At 36.5% G+C, this 19899-nt stretch overlaps 1 protein-coding gene across 3 annotated transcripts in view; it reads left to right on the forward strand.

Moving 5' to 3' along the window:
* Nucleotides 1-6791: 6791 nt before the first annotated feature.
* The window catches only part of LOC134678550 (gamma-aminobutyric acid type B receptor subunit 1), a 188791-nt gene continuing 175683 nt past the window's right edge, over nucleotides 6792-19899 (forward strand). For all 3 annotated transcript variants that reach the window (XM_063537147.1, XM_063537145.1, XM_063537146.1), the window contains exon 1: nucleotides 6792-7653. The gene's annotated coding sequence lies outside the window, so the exon portion shown is untranslated. The remainder of the gene's footprint in view (nucleotides 7654-19899) is intronic.

Here is a 19899-nt window from a genome sequence, read left to right on the forward strand (position 1 = left end):
GCTCCTCTGTCGGACGCCGCCATGGCGCTATTAAGGTAAAAGTACGCTTCACCGAACGCTCTGAATCCGTCCGTATCACCGAATTTCTTCTATTTTAGGCTATAAGTCGATTACTTACAGCTGATATTTACTTGCGTAATTTTTTTTTCACGAGTTAAATACCTGTCCCTTCCATTAGGCCTCAGAGTCGGCCAATTTGTGCCGCAGTTGGGACGTGACAATTGATCGAAACAGGTCGTCGCTGCCGATTGCCACTTTGTATGGGCAACCTTAAAGAAATCGTTAAGAAGTTGCGTATATTTCTTAAGGCCATAAAACCTTTTAAATTGATTTCTGTGTTTTAAAGTATGGTTTTACAGTGTGATTACCTAATTAGTTTGTGTATTTTAGTAAATTTAATTAATTTAGTGCAGTCATATTATCAGAAATTAAGCTTAATGTGAGTTCGGTGATGAGTACACCGACAATTTGATTGGAAGGTATTATCGAACAGCGTCCGGAATCAGGAAAAGCGTATGTTTTTGAAATTATTTTTCTAGTGGTTGATTACGAACTATTTAGATTAACTACCTAATTTCACAAATAAATTAATGTATTTGTAATTTTATGAGCAATTGACGAACAACAATAACCTATATAGATTATTATAAAACTGCGTTTGAAATGTTCATGTTTTAAGACTTTTTGGCATCAAAATAAGGTTTTTGGCAAGACTATTATCAAACAATAATTTTAGATATTTTACGCCAGTATTAGCGAGAACTTTATACATGTACGGTTTAGTAATGGATTCAAGTATTAAATTAATTGATAGATTTGTAGTTATACCATATTGATTACGATTTAAATACTATTTTCAAAATCTGTTCGCGAAATAGGTTCCACATATTTTCCATGTTTCGTTCACCGAACGGCTGTTCGGTGAATGGTACCCATGGTCTCTGCTACCGAACTCACGCTTGCGTTGACCATGTTTCTATTCGACGTTCATTAGAATATCATCCTTATTATTATAACGACTAGGTCTATATTTATATGTTTATTTTTTGTGACCATTATTTCAATGCCAGCCCTTCTCAAACTTTAGTCATACTTATTGGACGCCTGATAATAGTCTCGGAATGTGGACAAAAAAACTCAATCTGATAATAAAAATAATAAAGCAATAATATTTTATACAGGATGGTCCAAATCTAGACGTCCAACATTTTTTTTAGATTCGTCTCGTCGTCGTCGTCATCTCGTCGTCGTGGGGCGATTTAAACTTGACTTTTTAAACTTCAAACTTTTGTTATTTAACCTTCCCTAGAAAATGGACGAGACAAAATGCATTAAACAGCCAAATTTTTTTATACATATACGTACATGTTTGATAATTGTTGCATACCTACCTATTTGGGATTACTTATTTTTCAAAAGTATTTTTCAATAAAAAAGACACGTCAAGATCGCTTACCACCTTTCTAATGCTAAAAAACAAAGTATAGTAGGGATTTTTAATACTGAACTACTAAAGTTTGGGCACCACCCGACACCATATTTTCATACAATTATTTCCTAGTTCGGTAATGCGGCCTCCCTATTCGGTATAATGTGCAAATCACGTTTCTTAGTTCGGTAAATGGTACAATCAAGGAAACTGGAAGAAATTATTTTAAAAATATTTTTAATATACGTCCAATCATTTCAGTAATTTATAGTTATGTTTAAATGAGGACAAATTTATCTAAGTTTCAATTTTAGTATTGAACATATTCGTATGCAAATACCAGAACTAATTAAAAAAAGAAACGTAAGTTTAGGTCTTAAGCATTCGGTGAAGCGTACTTTTACCTTACAGCTTGTACGAAAAGCTTTAGTATGTAGAATAAGTTAGTTGTAAGAATATATTAATTTGTGGTTTTTTATGGAGCGACATGTTCACCTCGGTGACAAGCTCTAAAAATAAAGAGAAAAAAAAAAAACTTGTAACAAATCGGCTAAGTGGTAAGCTAAGGGAATATTACGCGAAACTCTGCGTAGGGGTCGCCACTACCACAATCCATCCATGAATCTAGGATCCTACCATCTATGGAATATATAGGTGGTCAAGCAAATCTTGTCAGTAGAAAAAGGAGCGAAATTTAAATTTTCTATGAGACGATATCCCTTCGCGCCTACATTTTTCTAATTTGTCGCCTTTTTCTACTGACAAGATCTGCTTGACAGCTACTTTTGCCACCGACATCAAGTTAGTTCTCAAATCTGGCACATACAAGGTGTCTTTAAATTCAATAGGTTGTGCTGAACTCTCTGTCAATGCCGATAGTCTAACTAAGCCCTTACCTTGAACCACCGCGCTCGTGTTAGTAGCCAACTTTAGTTTACTATTGTATTGTTGTTTGAGTATAGCTCCAAATAAGGGAACGTCATTGCTAAGATGGGACGTGCACCCGGAATAGAGATGGGTAGTGAGTAAATACTCACGGGTAAATACCGAGTCAATACTCAGTATTTACTCAATGTACCCGTATTTACTCGTTTATACCCAAATTGGTGGGTATACACTATTTAGAGTGCTGGGCAAGGGGCATATAAATTTGAAATATAGGTGTATTTTGTAAGCCGCTACTGGATTAAGAACTCAAAATTGAAAGAAATGTATTTTTAAGTGGGGCTCTCTATACATGTCACAAAAAAAAATTCAGAAACTACTAACGTGTTGCACATCATTAAATGGGCCTTTAAAAATAACTGGAATGTTTCTAAGAACTTTTTTGGATAAATTGAATATTTTTGGAAAAAATAGTTTCGAAAGGCCAAAATAATGTTTATCTCTCTATAACTTTCGAACCAAAGTTCAGAAGAAATATGAAAACATATCGGGAGATTAGCTGTATAATAGAGTACAAAAAACAATATTTTGAACATCATCGGTTAAGTCGTTTTTGAGTTTTCTTTAAAAAACCCTTAATAAAAGGTCGTAAGTGCCGCGTAAACATGCACTTTTGCGCGACATGCAGTTATCTAGAACATCGATAGAATTTAAGTACCACATTTTTAAAGTGAATACCTTCTTATTTAAAACAAAATTGTTAACTATGCATTATCACAATTTGCCTCTCACTGATAATTACCTTCTTTTTCCAAAAATAAGCGTCCTATATGCCTTTTAATTTATAGATATTGTTAATACACGTTAGCACTCTTCAATTAAAAACAATTTTGTTCTTAAATCTCACTTTTTGAATATTTTATAAGCAATCGTTTTTACCCACCTAAATGAGTAAATACGGGTATTTATCGGGTGCTTTGAGTAAATACTGAGTAAATACTCAGTATTTACCAGGCCTGTTCACTTCCTAAGAAAGTTATGTCCCCAAATAATTGCGCATGTGTGCGCCTGAAGCTTCTATGTGTGCGTTGGCCTCCGAGAAAAAGTTGCGAGTAATAAAAATAAAAACATTTTTCTACAGCAACATTGCTCCCAACTCTGATTTAAATTATCACGAAAACGGGACTTAAAACGCTTAAAACTTAATTACACGCGATTAAGTTTTATAATGAATATTTGCTTCCAACTGTCTTTATCAATATTCATAAAATATATGGAGGGTAGGTACGTCTACCCACCATAATAAAAAAATATATTTGTCAATGACTCTGTCCAACTGCTGTGGTTAAAGTTCATAACGAAAATTTTATCTATTAAATCTTTAAATAATAAATACAACGTAGCGGTACAACCACTTAAGACTGTAAGTCTGTACCTACATAGATTACAGCAATGCACATAGAAAATGTGCTAAATGCGGAGCAACGGCTGTTGAAGCAGCCAGAGTGAAATTTATACAGCTTTAGTGGGTTCAGAAGGAACCGAGTCACGCATCTGGAAAGCGTATTAATTAACCGTGAAGAAATGTATGAATGAATACAAGTTAGAAATCTGTGTAAAATGCCGTGTGTAAAGTGTAGTGTATCTGTGTGTAAAGTGTAATAGGTAGGCATGCCTAATGTTATTTGTATAATACTGAAAACTTTGTGAATGCGCTTTATTAATGTCTATTTTTATTAAGTTGTCAGGGTTTAATTTTCAGTGTATATTTCTATATGTAAAACATAATACAATGTTATAAACATAAATATGCCTTTTATTTAAATCAATAGATAATACCACAAACAAGGGGTAATATTTGCATCTTTCATATATTTCGTGATATGAAGGTAACAAATATGTTTATCAACATATTTACTATATACCTATAATACCAATACTGTTTTAATAATAGTTGTAGTTTAATGTACGTAACAGACCTACACTTTTTTTCCAACTTGATATACTTTTCTTATTTTTTGATATATCTGGTTAATCATTTTTTAACATTATGTAAAGGATATTCACAGTCATTTGGTATGTATTTTGGACTAATCCATTCAGCCATTTTCAATTTATAGCAGTTCGAAGTCAACTGTGGTTTGTGCAATTTTTGAACGTTTTCTAATAATTTGTTAGACCAAGTATTGAAAATGTTACAGTACGTTATATATTTGTGATCTACTCACAAAGTCCCTTCATTTGGTACCCCACATGGTAAACGAAAATAAATAAAAGTTTGTACTGCCGACTTTATGACGTCTAAGCAATTATCCCCACCACTTTCGCGCTTGTCATCTCATATATTTGGGTTCAAGGCATTACACTGAATGCATCGATACCATATTCACCCATATCCCGGACGACATGTAATGAGCGGAAATCGATTTCTAACTAGAAGACTTTTCTTTCGCTGGCCGGTCTACTATAAGAATGTTCGTATAACCAATATTTATTTATAAATTACGCAGAAAGAGGCAAAATAAATCACGTTTGTTGTATGGGAGCCGCACGTTAATATTTATTTTATTATTTCTTAGTATTTGTTGTTATAGCGGCAACATCTCTGAGAATTTCAACTGTGTACTGTAAAACGTTGTACAATACACGTGCGAAAAGGTAATCCGCAACTCATGTCGGTTTAAAACACTCCCTATAACCACCCACATTTGTATCTAGTTGACACGTTAGACGACTTGCCCGAATTGAATACATTTGTTTTCTACTATGTTGCTATTATTTTTTGACAGGCGCTTACGTTACGCGTATACTCAAAAAATTAAATGTATGAAAATTCATTTATGAGACCATTTTTTAAATAAAAAAACGATTTATTCGGAGGTACGTAACAGGTACATTCATCTGATATTTAAATTATATCTCAAAATAACAGATATGGTCGGATCCAGGCGTGGTCCGGCTGCAGATTTTACTCCCCAGCCGGACCCCTTTCAAACGCATATATCTGCCAAACTACAGAGGTACGTTCAATTTCCGACGAGGTACATGAAGTACATAAGAGGTACATTTCGTCATTAAAAACTGAGCACAATCGGACGAGGTGGTCCGGCTGTGAAGGATCACACCCTCCTAATTATTATTATTTATTTAATTTATAGTGGTGATAAATTAAAACATGTCCAAAGTGTTTTAAATCGACACGAGTTGTGAATTACTTATTCGCACTGATAGCTACTGGGTGGACTGTATGATGAGATGACGGAAACACGTAGGTACCTATTGTATAATTAATTGTATTAATAAATAAAATACAGCAAGATATGAGGTATTAAAATCGCGGTAGCAGGCAGGCTGACATCAAAAGGTGTATCTATTTACAAATAATATGTAACATGCACGAAAGAGGTCGCGCGCCATCCAGTCGCCAACACGCACTTCACCCTGTATCGTACAACATTTTACTGCAAGTACCTACTAATATTTTTGACACATTTTACCCTTTAAATTTTCGACATACGACTCGATTCGGGAAATGAATTAGAGATTGACTAGATACCATATAGTAAGGATATCTTTACTATATCGTCAATCTCTAATTCATTTCTCGAAACGCGCCGATAGGCACGTGTTGTGCTAATTACAGCACTAGGGCCGTAAACTACCTATTCGCACGTGTATCGTACAACGTTTTACATTACATTTGGCCCTTTAAACTTTTGACATACGCACGAAAAGTGCTATTTCCCGCACTAGTGCGGGAAAATAGGACCATATATACTGTAAATAATCATTTCCATACATTTTGTCGCGGCCGTTCGGCCTGTGACATCACAGGCCGCACGCTTTTTGTATGGATTATTGTTTTTATTTTATTATTTAGTTTATTTATTCGCGGTGCACGCGCCACATTTATTTTCGCAATTTGGTACATTCTGGGGCACAATATACATTGGAATACGAATTGGGTTTATTAGAAAAATTTGAATCTTACGGTACCGTAAACTGGGGTTACTTTGATGCATGGGTTGACTTTGATCATCGATTTATAAACTGTAAGGAGTTGGTTTTTGAACACTTTTATCATGTAAATATTTTTCTATTAATGTTGCCAGCTACATCTATTTATATTGCCAGAAACTCGCATTTAAAAATCAACTGCTTATCCCTCAAAACTCGATCGATCATGGTTACCCGACAAGTCAAAGTAACCCCAGTTTACGGCAAGTAGAATCGATTGACATCTTGGAAAAAATCAGTCATGTATAAGTAGCTAATTTAAAATATGAATATTGATAATAGCTGCGAAAACATTCAATGTTGTCAGTACCTTTTACTTAGTTTATTTATTTAAAACTCCCGGTAAACGCCTGCGTTTCGTATGTATGGGTCTTTAAATGTGAAATGTCCACAGCAGTTTGACCTGCACTGCTTTCTGTAGGGTGCACGCATGCGTTGTAAGGTTCTGAAAGGTAGACTTAAATAAAAAGAAAAGTCGCCCCTGAAATTCTGGCAAATGCCGAGTTAGCTGCGAAGTTGCCTATAAACGCTATTGGCTGAAAGTTTGTTATCACAGATAAGGCAGCATTCAGTGCCCCATGAAGTCGGTAGCTGGTATACTTAGAGGGAAATGGCAATATCACCTGTTTCACAAGCTGAAAAGATCTTGTAATTTTAGAAGGATTCTTGATTAAACTATTGCCGTCCTTGTCTAACATTTTATTGATTTTAGAAAACTAATAATGCAGAAAATTTTATTGATGCTTTGTGATGGTATATCCATTTTTGTTTTAACTCCATCTTCAGCGGCTTGCATTTTATCATAAGCTTTAGTTCCAGAAGGTCGGTAGTGCCGAGCAGCACGTGGTTTCGTCTCTCTAAAAGCTTACAAGATCTTTACACAGGGGTTCGATGCCGGGGGGCGCGGGCCTGCGCGCGTCGGCAGCGGCTGTGCAGGGGTCGCTGTCAGTCGAGTTGAGAACACGCGCCAGCCTGTCGCATGGTCCTCCTCTACGTCTGAACGATACATTCAAACTTTTAGTCTGTTCTCTAATCATATCCTTCTCAGAAAAAAGCTGATTTTAAAATACCGATACAACTTATTGAATTGCTTTCAGACTCTTTTAACGCTTTTGTAGAACTTTTCTCACAGTGGTTGAACTTTCGCCAAAGAACTTTCGTGGCGGGAAAACAATTTCATATCTCTTTTGACGTGCCGTGTCATATGTGTACGTAGAGTGGAGGGGGCGTTTGTCTCGGCCGGAGACATGGTGTATACGTCGTGAATCGATATTTTTGGGACATTCTTTGGCAGATACCATGAATTTCGAGGCAAAATAAAGGTATGCTAGGTTACGATTACGTATAAGTTCATCCTTTAGACGTCCGAGTGTGCGCATGGAGTATTTTCTTTGACTTTGACTGCTTTTTTTGTCTGTCAATGATTAGGTTGAATATTTGTTCAAATGAATAGAAGTAGTAATTTTGTTGGTTTTATCCTTATCCAATATATATAGGTACTTGAATGTGGTCCGCACGTACCGCTGACATTTCGTTGGCTCGTCTGGAGAGGTTTCGCTAAAGATTTTCAGACACTCTTGAGCTGGAAACCTTATTTCAGCGCAGGCGTAATGGTTTAACACCAGCATCAGCTCCAGGTACGTGAAATTAGATAAGTTTAGTGCCTACTTACCAGTTACCGCATGTTTGATTAAGTTTTCCCCGTTTTATATAATTAATGAATCAGTAATTTAAGTTTTAATTATGTAAAGTTTATAATAATATAATCCTTATAAATATATGGGTATATATATTAATCGTGTATAGTAACCCAAATAAGTAGTATGTACTATAATTAGAACTAGGTATATTATTTTCATAATATGCAACATAAAATAAAATGGTATTTAGGTCTTATGCTATAATGATTTTTAAAATGATGAATCAAAAGCACCACGTGGATTTGACATTTATTAAACTTTGTACGTACCCACGCGTAGACATTGATTGTAGTAGTGCTACTGCACCTACCTGCTATGGTAAAGCAGGTTTCAGACTTGACAAATTTTGAGAAGAACTCAAACAATATGAATAAATATTGTTTCACGAAATAATGTCTGAATCCTTGAATATATTTTTTAATTTTAATAAAAAAAAAGTAATCGATATGTTCCCCCAAACATGATATTGCCCATTTTTAGAAGCAACTTTTTAAGGTGCATTTTAGACCTCTATATGTCTGGGTCGTGATCTAGAACCACTTTTTCTGACTCTGTAAATGATCCACATTATCATATGGTAGTATTTGATTAAAAAATAATTACTTTAATTATTCTTATTTTTCAAGTAAAATTAATGCTATACTAAGTAATTATGGTCACCCTATGACTTTTGACATACGCTGTATGGAAAGCGACAAGACGTCACATTGAGTAGGGTCACCAAATTCTATGCAAAAATGTTTTTTCCTACTTGTCATCTGGAAAATAATCATCAGTATTGGTGATAAACAATAATTAATAACATCATTAGGCTCATCTTTGGATTCTGTATGATGTCTGGCTCTCTTGCTCCACGACCCCGAAATCATCCTGTATTCGTGATTATTTTCTATCGAGCAAAAGTCAGAAACTCAGGATTCGAATCGATACAGAAAGATCTATCGCGAAACGCCTAAAGATTGCTAATTGGTAAAATACCGATAACGCGTGGAAGAAGAAAATCTAGCTAAACATTTTATCAGTGGGAGAATATCCGCAAATTTAATAACTTCTAAAAGTTATCTTTTGAATACGGTTAATAACAAAGCGGATACATATTTATCAAAGTGCTTCCCGAAATTTTAAACTATAATGTTACATAAAGCCAGAAAGATGCGAGGAAATTGGCTGTCGCATAGCATTATCTCGGTTCTACTTACTATCGCGTAGCGCTGGCTATGTTTCTTAACAAATTCAGCATGCATTGCCAAAATGTTACGTAGTTTTCTACAAAAGGGTTTAAATAGTTGCAGTAGTTTTAATTTTGATACAAGCGTTGCGTTTATCGCCTTTTCTCAGATAGTCAATTTATTAGGTTAATACCTACATATATATTGCAATGGAATCTGTATTAAGTATGTTTATATAGAAATAAAATAAAAGTAAGTATGTACTTACCTACATACGTAGGTCACTCGATAAGTTTTGAGATACAGAAAAACTATTCAAGATATTAGCACTATTTATATTACATTTTTTCAAAATACTCTCTATCATTCTATATTCAAAGTTCCATTCATCTAAACCAACTTTGAAAACATTTTTGCCAGTCTTGATCCGATAGGGCAGAAATCGCAATTTCATCAGTTTGTTAGAGCAAACGCGGGATCTAACGACAACAGAGCTTCCTCACTCCAAGATATTGATGTAGGATTATATTAACGCTCCCCGAATTGACCGCTAGGATCTTCTCTATGTCCTTGTATGTTATTCGTAGATCTTCTCGCACCAACATTTCAGTAGTCCACACGTTTTCTGCAGTTACTGCTGTTTGCGGGCGACCACTTCGGTGGTCATCTTCGATGCTGGGTTTACCCCTTTTACATTCGTTGAACCATCTAAAAACTGTTGCCCGTGAAGGAGCAGGATCTCCTAACGCTGACTGCAATCGTTGCAAACACAATTGTTCAGATAAACCAAATTTAAAATCATAAAATATCATAGCGCACAAATGTTCGCGGTTAAGCTCCATCGTTTCAAAGAAAAAACGCGGGAACCGTTTTGGAAAAATGACTGTAACATATTCATTTTTAGGGTTCCGTAGCCAAATGGCAAAAAAACGGAACCCTTATAGATTTGTCATGTCTGTCTGTCTGTCTGTCTGTCTGTCTGTCTGTCCGTCCGTATGTCACAGCCACTTTTTTCCGAAAGTATAAGCACTATACTGTTGAAACTTGGTGAGTAGATGTATTCTGTGAACCGAATTAAGATTTTTATACAAAAATAGAAAAAAAACAATAAATTTTTAGGGTTCCCCATACATAGAACTGAAACCCAAAATTTTTTTTTTCACCAAACCCGTACGTGTGGGGTATCTATGGATAGGTCTTCAAAAATGATATTGAGGTTTCTAATATCATTTTCTTCTAAACTGAATAGTTTGCGCGAGAGACACTTCCAAAGTGGTAAAATGTGTGTCCCCCCCCCTGTAACTTCTAAAATAAGAGAATGATAAACCTAAAAAAAATATATGATATACATTACCACGCAAACTTCCACCGAAAATTGGTTTGAACAAGATTTGGTAAGTAGTTTTTTTTTAATACGTCATAAACCGTAAACCCCAATTTTATTTTGTTACTTGCTGTTACGGAACCCTTCATGGGCGAGTCCGACTCGCACTTGGCCGCTTTTTTAAATTGGAGCGAATCGGCAACTTGTGTTCTATTTTTAAATAAATTTGCTTTTTAAAAACATACCTATAATTCAGGTGCGTTCCATTTTCGAATTTCGAGCATCTCAAAACTTATCGAGTGACTTATGTATTACTGAATCGCGATTAGAAAGGGATTGAGATAGCTGTCAATCCATATTGATTTTGACGTAAGTGTATGGAAATCTGTTATTTCTAATCCCTTTCTGATCGCGGCATGATAATATATGTAGGTAAATATAAAATAGTCATCAAGAACTGTCGTCTTTCGTTTAACAGACACTCATGGGAGCTCCACTTAATTTTTAATAATTATTTGTTGTTATAGCGGCAACATAAATTTATACATCATCTGTGAAAATTCCATGAGCTACAGCCTGGTGACAAACAGACGGACAGACTGACAGACGGACAGCGGGGTCTTAGTAATAGGGTCCTGTTTTTAACTTTTGGGCAGGGAACTCTAAAAAATGCACTAAAAACAGTAAAGACGTAGGTATATACAGGGTGATTCATGAGACGTGAGCAGGACTAATCCTGCACACTCAGTAACTGATAATCGATCGATCACCTTCGTATTTAGGTGAAACAACCACACTTTTTCCTATTTTTTAACTTTTTGGCGAGGGCACATTTAATTCTCTACAATCATGGTCACCCTATAAGACCTAATTAATAAACATAAAACCTCTTTAACCGTAATGACAGCATTATGATTACGAAGAAAATAAACTGTCAAACTTGAGTGAGATACGAGTTTTCAAAAGTAATCAGACCGTGATGACATTCAGTTTGACACAGAATATCGGTAGTTTAGTATTCTAATTGTAGGGTGACCATGCATGTCGTAAATAAATTAATAACTTTTTTTTTTCAACACGACTAGAAAATTAACATTAACCTCACTAATACTGATACGAAACAGTTGCTTATAATTTACGAAACGCGCAGTGTTAGTCCTGCTCACGTCTCCTGAATCACCCTGTATATAGTTGATTGTTAACCAATGTGAGGGCACCCATTTCTGTCGAGGTAGTTAGCACATCCAGTCCAAACTGTCTCCCCTGGCTCCTGGTCCTGGCAGAACCTGCATGTCGCATCTTGTTTGTTTCCAATTTGAAACCCCTAATAGCATTTTCTTGTAGGGATTTTGTTGGGCCTTTGTTTACGTATTAGTTGGGCAACCGTTATATTTGGCCGTACGATTTGCTGGAGGGCCCTCGACAAAGGCCCTCCCGAAGATTCCCAACAGAGGGCCATAAGAGTAATTTTTTCGTTGGGCCTATTTAAATAAATCATACAATTATTCAACGGTGGTGGTTTTGGTTGGGCCGTGGTTGGGCCAATACACATTTGTTTGATGGTTGGTTAATTGTTATATTTGGCCGTACGATTTGCTGGAGGGCCCTCGACAAAGGCCCTCCCGAAGATTCCCAACAGAGGGCCATTAGAGTAATTTTTTTCGTTGGGCCTATTTAAATAAATCATACAATTATTCAACGGTGGTGGTTTTGGTTGGGCCGTGGTTGGGCCTATACACATTTGTTTGATGGTTGGTTAATTGTTACATTTGGCCGTATGGCTTGCTGTAGGGCCAACTGCAAAAAATTAAAAAAGGGCAATTTTTTCGTTGTGCTTGTTTGCAAATTCAACAATTACCCAACGGCAAGTCAGGTAGGTCGGTAGGTAGTCGTGCACCAGGTTGAAGGCCCAACACAGCTTGTCCCACAAAGGGCCAACATTGTAACTTTAACGTTGGGCCTTGTGGAGGATTCTTACAATTGAGAAAATGTTGGTAAAATACAAATTTTTAAATTTATGTATAAATTTTATAGTTGTAGCTATTAGATTTATAAGTTACTTGTAAAAAATATTATGATTATATCCGGAATAATCGAGAAAATAACTATAACTTCGATGTTTGGAGACAGTAACGCCATCTAGTGACGCCACAAGCAAACTCAACTGGTAGCTATTTTGATGACGTCACGCAGCCCCTGGCCTCTGTTAAAATGCTCGTGTGATATTTATTTATTTGTTTATGGTGTTACACTCTGTCAAGCCATTTCCGTCATTAGAAAAGAGCGACAAATTTAAAAAATGTAGGCGTGAAGGGTTGTCGTCCCATAGAAAATTTGAATTTCGCGACCTTTTCTAGTGACAAACTTGCTTGACCGGCTATAGTTATAAATGCGACATTTGGCCTCACTGGGCCATCGAATGATATCGTTGGTTAGCCAACGTTACTAAAATACACAAAGGCCCATTGTTGGGCTTCAGTGCCACTGCCAATGTTGGTAAATGCGATATATGTCATCATTGGGCCAAAGAATATTATCGTTGTTTAGCCACCGATACCAAAATACACACAGGCCCATTGTTGGGCATCAGTACCACAGCCAATGTTGGTAAATGCGATATTTGTGCTCACTGGGCCAACGAATGTTATCGTTGTTTAGCCACCGGTACCAAAATACACAAAGGCCCATTGTTAGGCGTCAGTGCCACAGCCAATGTTGGTAAATGCGATATTTGTCATCATTGGGCCATCGGATGATATCGTTAACTAGCCAACGTTACCAAAATACACAAAGGCCCATTGTTGGGCATCCGTGCCACAGCCAATGTTGGTAAATGCGGTATTCGTCACCATTGGGCCAACGAATGTTATCGTTGTTTAGCGAACGGTAGCAAAATACACAAAGGCCCTTTGTTGGGCATCAATGCTACAGCCAATGTTGGTAAATGCGATATTTGTCGTCATTGGGCCATCGTATGATATTGTTGATTAGCCAACGTTACCAAAATAAACAAAGGCCCATTGTTGGGCATCAGTGCCACAGCCAATGTTGGTAAATGCGATATTTGTCATCGTTGGGCCATCGGATGATATCGTTGATTAGCCAACGTTACCAAAACACACAAAGGCCCATTTTTGGGCATCAATGCTACAGCCAATGTTGGTAAATGCGATATTTGTCGTCATTGGGCCATCGGATGATGTCGTTGATTAGCCAACGTAACCAAAATAAACAAAGGCCCGTTGTTGGGCATCAATGCTACAGCCAATGTTGGTAAATGCGATATTTGTCGTCATTGGGCCATCGGATGATATCGTTGATTAGCCAACGTTACCAAAATAAACAAAGGCCCATTGTTGGGCATCAGTGCCACAGCCAATGTTGGTAAATGCGGTATTCGTCACCATTGGGCCAACGAATGTTATCGTTGTTTAGCGAACGGTAGCAAAATACACAAAGGCCCATTGTTGGGCATCACTGCCACTGCCAATGTTGGTAAATGCGATATATGTCATCATTGGGCCAACGAATATTATCGTTGTTTAGCCAACGTTACCAAAATACACAAAGGCCCATTGCTGGGCATCTGTGCCACAGCGAATGTTGGTAAATGCGATGGTGGGCCAATACAAAATTAATGTTGGCTACGGAACGAACCTCATCCCAACGTTTTCCCTACCGTTGGCACCGTGGGCCCCAACGAAAATGCTACTAGGGACATGTGTTTGGGCCCGATTCGGATTTTGAAATAGACATCTATTTGATATCTTTTAGACCAAGATACGATAACGATATGATTAAGATCTAACCTGTCAAATTTGACATTTGCGCGATTCTGGAGATACTCTTGAACGATTTCCACAGGATATGACTTAGAGATCTAATTCACATCTAATGGATATCTTACTCTATCTAACGTAAAAGTGACATTGGTTGCCCGAATTGCGCTGCAAAAGAAAACTAGTTGATATCTAAACTATAACGTATCTAGCTAGTACGTGTCGTCTCTTGTGAATATCTTGAAGTATCTTGAACTTAGTAGGTAGTATCCAGTCAATACTTATTTTAGTCACCGCGTAGGTTTTGTGTCTTGTAAAATACCTATAGGTAAATAGGACCAAGAAAACTCTGCAACGATTTTGATAGCACACGTAGTGTAAGTGTTATTTTAAACGGCAAACTTATATTTTCAATTATGACGTATAGATAACACTTGCACTTCGTATGTTATCAAAATCTTTGCAGACTTTTCTTGGTCTAACTCTACCTACGTACATTATTTCAGACTTTCGAAGCGATTATTTTAAAAACTACATATTTACTCTGCCCCGACGTTGTCATGAAAAAGTGTGGTAGTGCCGCAATAATCGTCATATTTGCATAGAAATTTTACATTTGTTATGATACTTTCACACTTTGTCATGGCAAAGTCTGTACACAGTTACGAATCCATTAAACCGTTCGGGATTTGAGGCAAGATAAAGAAATAGATGTAGGAGACACGATATTAGATGGCAAAAAAAATATCTCTAATATTTCTAGTGTCGATCCAGCACCGGTTCAATATTACCGCTCTATTCAATAGACATAAAATTCATCTAATGGATGTCGTATTTGATCAAGCTTCTGACTTATCCGTTCCATTTTTTTTAAACTGACATTGTGCTGGGCTATTCAATTTCCATCCCAAGAATATTCGTTTATTTTGGAAGAGCTGAAACAACGAAAGGAATCAATATACGAAAAGCAAAAAGGGCTAAGCTCGACGGCCGAAACAATGTACGGAATCGGAAAAGCTCTAGAATAAAAAATACCGAATTTGGCCCCAAGCTCACATCGGCTTTGAGCGGATTAGATACCAACCTACACTTGCTACTGCAATGTGTCGCGTGAAATTAAGGTCAACAAATAACTTGGCTCACGTGCACCGGCCTTTATGAATAAGCTATAACGGAATCGGAAACTTATGGCCTACCGCGAACCACGTTCGATGTGTTGCCTCTCTGTCGCACTTGTAAATTCATACGTAAGTGTGACAGACCCTCTGTTGTATATTTTCGACTTCAGTTTTATTTTTACACATGTATGAGTATTTATTTGCCTATTTAATCAAAGCCATAACATTATTTTGACAAAAGCTATAGATACTACATCGTAGTTTCGTATTGATAACGGGTAGAGGTAACCATATTTAAAGCGTGCAGTCCCTTATGTGATTATAATAGGCTACCACCAAATAATACTTTGGTACCCTAAATAAAAAAATCATACTTACCAAAAAAAATACTGAACACCAAATCTTGAAGACCAAATTAATGCGATATTTTCACCTAAATAAACCACTATGATTACCAAAAAATGTATACATATTACCAAATAAAGTAAACTGATGCCAAAATTACTACACCGCATACCTACCTAACCTAATCTACTTATCTAGCAGCATTTCGTTAGGCTACTAGAAAAGTAAGTTAAACTGCTATCAGTTAGTAAGTGGGTTAGGTTAGGTTAGCGCTGCGACCCTTACAGAAACGAAATGGTACTAGAAAAATAGGTTAGGTTAGGTTTGACCTGCAACCTTTACAGAAACGAAATGCTACTATAAAAATGGGTTAGGTTAGGTTTGAACTGCGACCTTTACAAAAACGAAATGCTAATAGAAAAGTGGGTTAGGTTAGGTTTGAACTGCGACCCTTGCAGAAAAGAAATGCTACCAGAAAAGAGGGTGAGGTTAGGTTTGAACTGCAACCCTTACAGAAAAGAAATGCTACTAGAAAAGTGGGTTAGGTTAGGTTTGAACTGCGACCCATACAGAAACGAAATGCTACTAGAAAAGTGGTTTAGGTTAGGTTTGAACTGCGACCCTTGCAAAAAAGAAATGCTGCTAGAAAAGTGGGTTAGGTTAGGTTTGAACTGCGACCCTTACAGAAATGAAATGCTACTAGAAAAAGGTGACGAAATGGATTAATTAATTTAAAAGGATAACGATATATTAAATATTTGCAAATTTTTAATTAAAATGTGGTTACAATTTTTGTGATCATTTACTATTTTTGGGTTTACAATTATTATTTTGGAGTCATTTGCTTTAATAGGATAGCAAGATTTAAAAATTTGGTTACCATTTTACATTAAAATGGAGTTCTAATTTTGGTGGTGATTTACTATTTTTGGGTTTACAATGATTATTTTGGTGTCATTTTCTTTAATAGGCTAGCAAGATGTAAAAACTTGGTTATCATTTCACATTAAAATGGGGTTTGAAATTTGGTAATCATTTACTATTATTGGGTTAATAATGATTAGTTTGGTGTCATTTCCTTTAAAAGGATAGTAAAATGTAATAAAATTGGTAATCATTTCACATTAAAATGGTGTTATAATTTTGGTGATCATTCATTATTTTAGGGTGGTAAAATAGATTTTTTTGGTATTAAATGTTACTAAATCTGGTGATCAGTTAAATAGCAGCCATTATACGAGTAATATACCTAATGGTTGTTAAGTAAGACGCGCCCGTCGGTGCTTGAGGTTCGCACTCCCGGGGGATGGCGCTACACATGGATGTAAAGGTATAAGTAGCTAGTATTTATAAGGAAGTTTCCTCATTAGCTCACCGAGGCACAGCCAAAGCTGCATGAAATAATAAAAGCGTTGGCCCGTTATGAGGCAGCGCTCAAAGCAAAGAGAATTTAGGAAATTCATCAAAAGGAAAATTTTGTACAATGTTAGCAGAGATTCCGTGAGCCATCCGTGAGCACAATTCGTATAGCTTAATCAAAATTAGATTTTGAAAAAGAAGTCAAGATAATTTTTATAGTAAATATCATATCACTTTTTAAGGTTGGTTTTTTTTTTCTGGCTGCCAGTGAGATCGAAATCAACGTGCGATGATAGATGCCATAGAACAATTTGTAACATATATATTTATAAATGCCAAATGTAGCAAACAGTTATTTTTATTTATAAGTCTAGGTGTTTGTACACAATATTTTTTAGACAGCATTTTTAAAAAATATATTGTGTGCAAGGGTATATAATTAAGTCTTAAATTTCTCGGGCCTGGGGGCCGATTTTTGAATTTAGAGCGCTCGTTTTCGTCACTCGAAAATCGGTGAAAAACGGCGAAATGATAATTTTTGAAATACGAGCGATAGAAATTGGGAATCGAGTGATATTGACGACTCGTTTTCAATTCTATTAGTAGAATTTAAATGCCTAGTATTTAGTGGAGATATTATTGAATGAAATACACGAAATCGAGCGGTCTAAATTCAAAAATCAACCCCCTGTCTTTACAAAACTCAGCTTTGTTTTGTTTTTTAAACTTCGGCTCTTGAACTTAAAGAACCCTTATTATATACCAGTTGCACAAAATACTTTTATATGGAATAGATAGCTTTAAGTCTTTTATTTGAACCTTTTTCGACTCGTCACCCTGTATTAATAAATAAATACATGTTAGTTATTTTATCACGCGAAATATCACGAAATATTAAAGCTGAATAAAAATACAAATGGGCTGGTAATTCAAAGTAATTACCTGCACGGTGTAATTTGAGAGATACGGGGAACACACGATACACGATTACCTATAATAACCCGGAATTGACGATAACGCTGGGAATTCAGACTCGACGGCGACATGCCGCTTGTACGGGACGGGACTTATTTCCTTATAATAAAATTTGCTTTTAGCCCGGGCAATTGACAATGCCCACAAGCGTTCGAGTGCTATAGATATGTTATGGCTCCTCTACACGATGGGCCAACGCCGGCCACTCCAAGGGACGCAGCCATGCGGTAGAATGAGATAGCAATATCACTTGCTCGCTCTAACGCATAAATGCGTCCCTTGGATTGGCCGGCGTTGGCCAATCGTGTAGAGGAGCAAGTACGGGCAACTAGATTAACCGGGTGGTATAAGTAGGTACATAATGCCCGGTCAGTATGAATAATATAATAACCTAGAAAGTCGGGCAACGTAAAGACGTTTTTATTACTTTGGTGGCCGGTCCTATAACAAATCAATGTTTGAGATAGCTTGAATTTATCACTTGGACCGGGCAGTATGAATACTTCCCTGCTTCTAGCCGGGCAATGTGATAAATCGATCGCGCCGTAGTCCTTCCACTACTGTTTATTTCTTATTTATTTCTGTGGGGTTGCAACATTATCCTAACCTAAACCTACTTTTCTAATGCGGGCATTATGCATATTCTAAAAACAGTTTTTTTTTGTGGGGGGATCAATTCTAACCTAACCTATCATTCTAAGCAGTTTCTTTCTGTGTGGGATCGCTGTTCTAACCTACCTAAACCTACTTTTCTAAAAAACAGTTATTTTCTGTGGGGGGTTGCAGTTCTCACCTAACTTAAACCTACTTTTCTGTAAGTACCTACGTAGTTCCTTTCTGTGCGGGGCTGCAGTTCACCTGTTTTATTACATTGCCCTAGGTAGGGTGGAAATAATTCATACCGACCGGTCAAAGTAATTTAATAATGCTTTATTAATTACATTTCCCTCTTGATGCGGGCATTATGCATACAGACCGGTCTTATTCAATCAAGTTGCCCGTAAAATTACAAAAAATATTATTCCAACATAATATCAATCCGTTTTGCGTACCTATATACCTATATTAATATACATAATGTTTAACATGATACTTAATCATCTTAGTAGGTACCTACGTCTTTTACAAAGGTACACGAAGTAACTCAACAAAATGTATTGTTAGGCACGTACCTAAATAATAATATATATTAATGGTACGTTCATTATACCTACTGCATAAAATATATCAGCTTGAATAGCAAAGGCTCAGCTGTTGTCTGAAAATCTTAAAGACGTATAACTTTTGAAGTAGAAATCCTTTGTGTTCATAACAACTCGTTTTAACTTGATTTGACCCAATTCGCAAAATTGAAATGATTTGATATTTTCGGCTCGATTCGGGAAATGAATTAGACACTCACTAGATATGAAATAGTAAAGATATGTGTCATTCCACTGCAAAAGGTACTTTATAGCGGCTGGCGCCGCGATTCGGGAAATGAATTAAGTAGAGAGTCACTAGATATGAAATAGTGAAGATATGTGACGTTCCATGGAAAAAGGTACCTTATGGTGGCTGGCGCATACGTCGCATAGCGCCGCAATAATACTTATTGGAGCGGCGTTAATAATAGCCAACCGCCATAAGGTACCTTTACCGTGGGACGACACATATCTTTACTATATCGTATCTAGTTAATCTCTAATTCATTTCCAGAATCGCACTGTTTGTCTCGTGTTGGTTCGATCGTGGATTGATTTAACTCGCCATTTCAGAGAAAACCTTTTATTTTACAAGCCTATTAAATTTTTTTCTAT

Source organism: Cydia fagiglandana, chromosome Z (assembly GCF_963556715.1).
Source record: "Cydia fagiglandana chromosome Z, ilCydFagi1.1, whole genome shotgun sequence".
Classification (NCBI taxonomy): domain Eukaryota; kingdom Metazoa; phylum Arthropoda; class Insecta; order Lepidoptera; family Tortricidae; genus Cydia; species Cydia fagiglandana.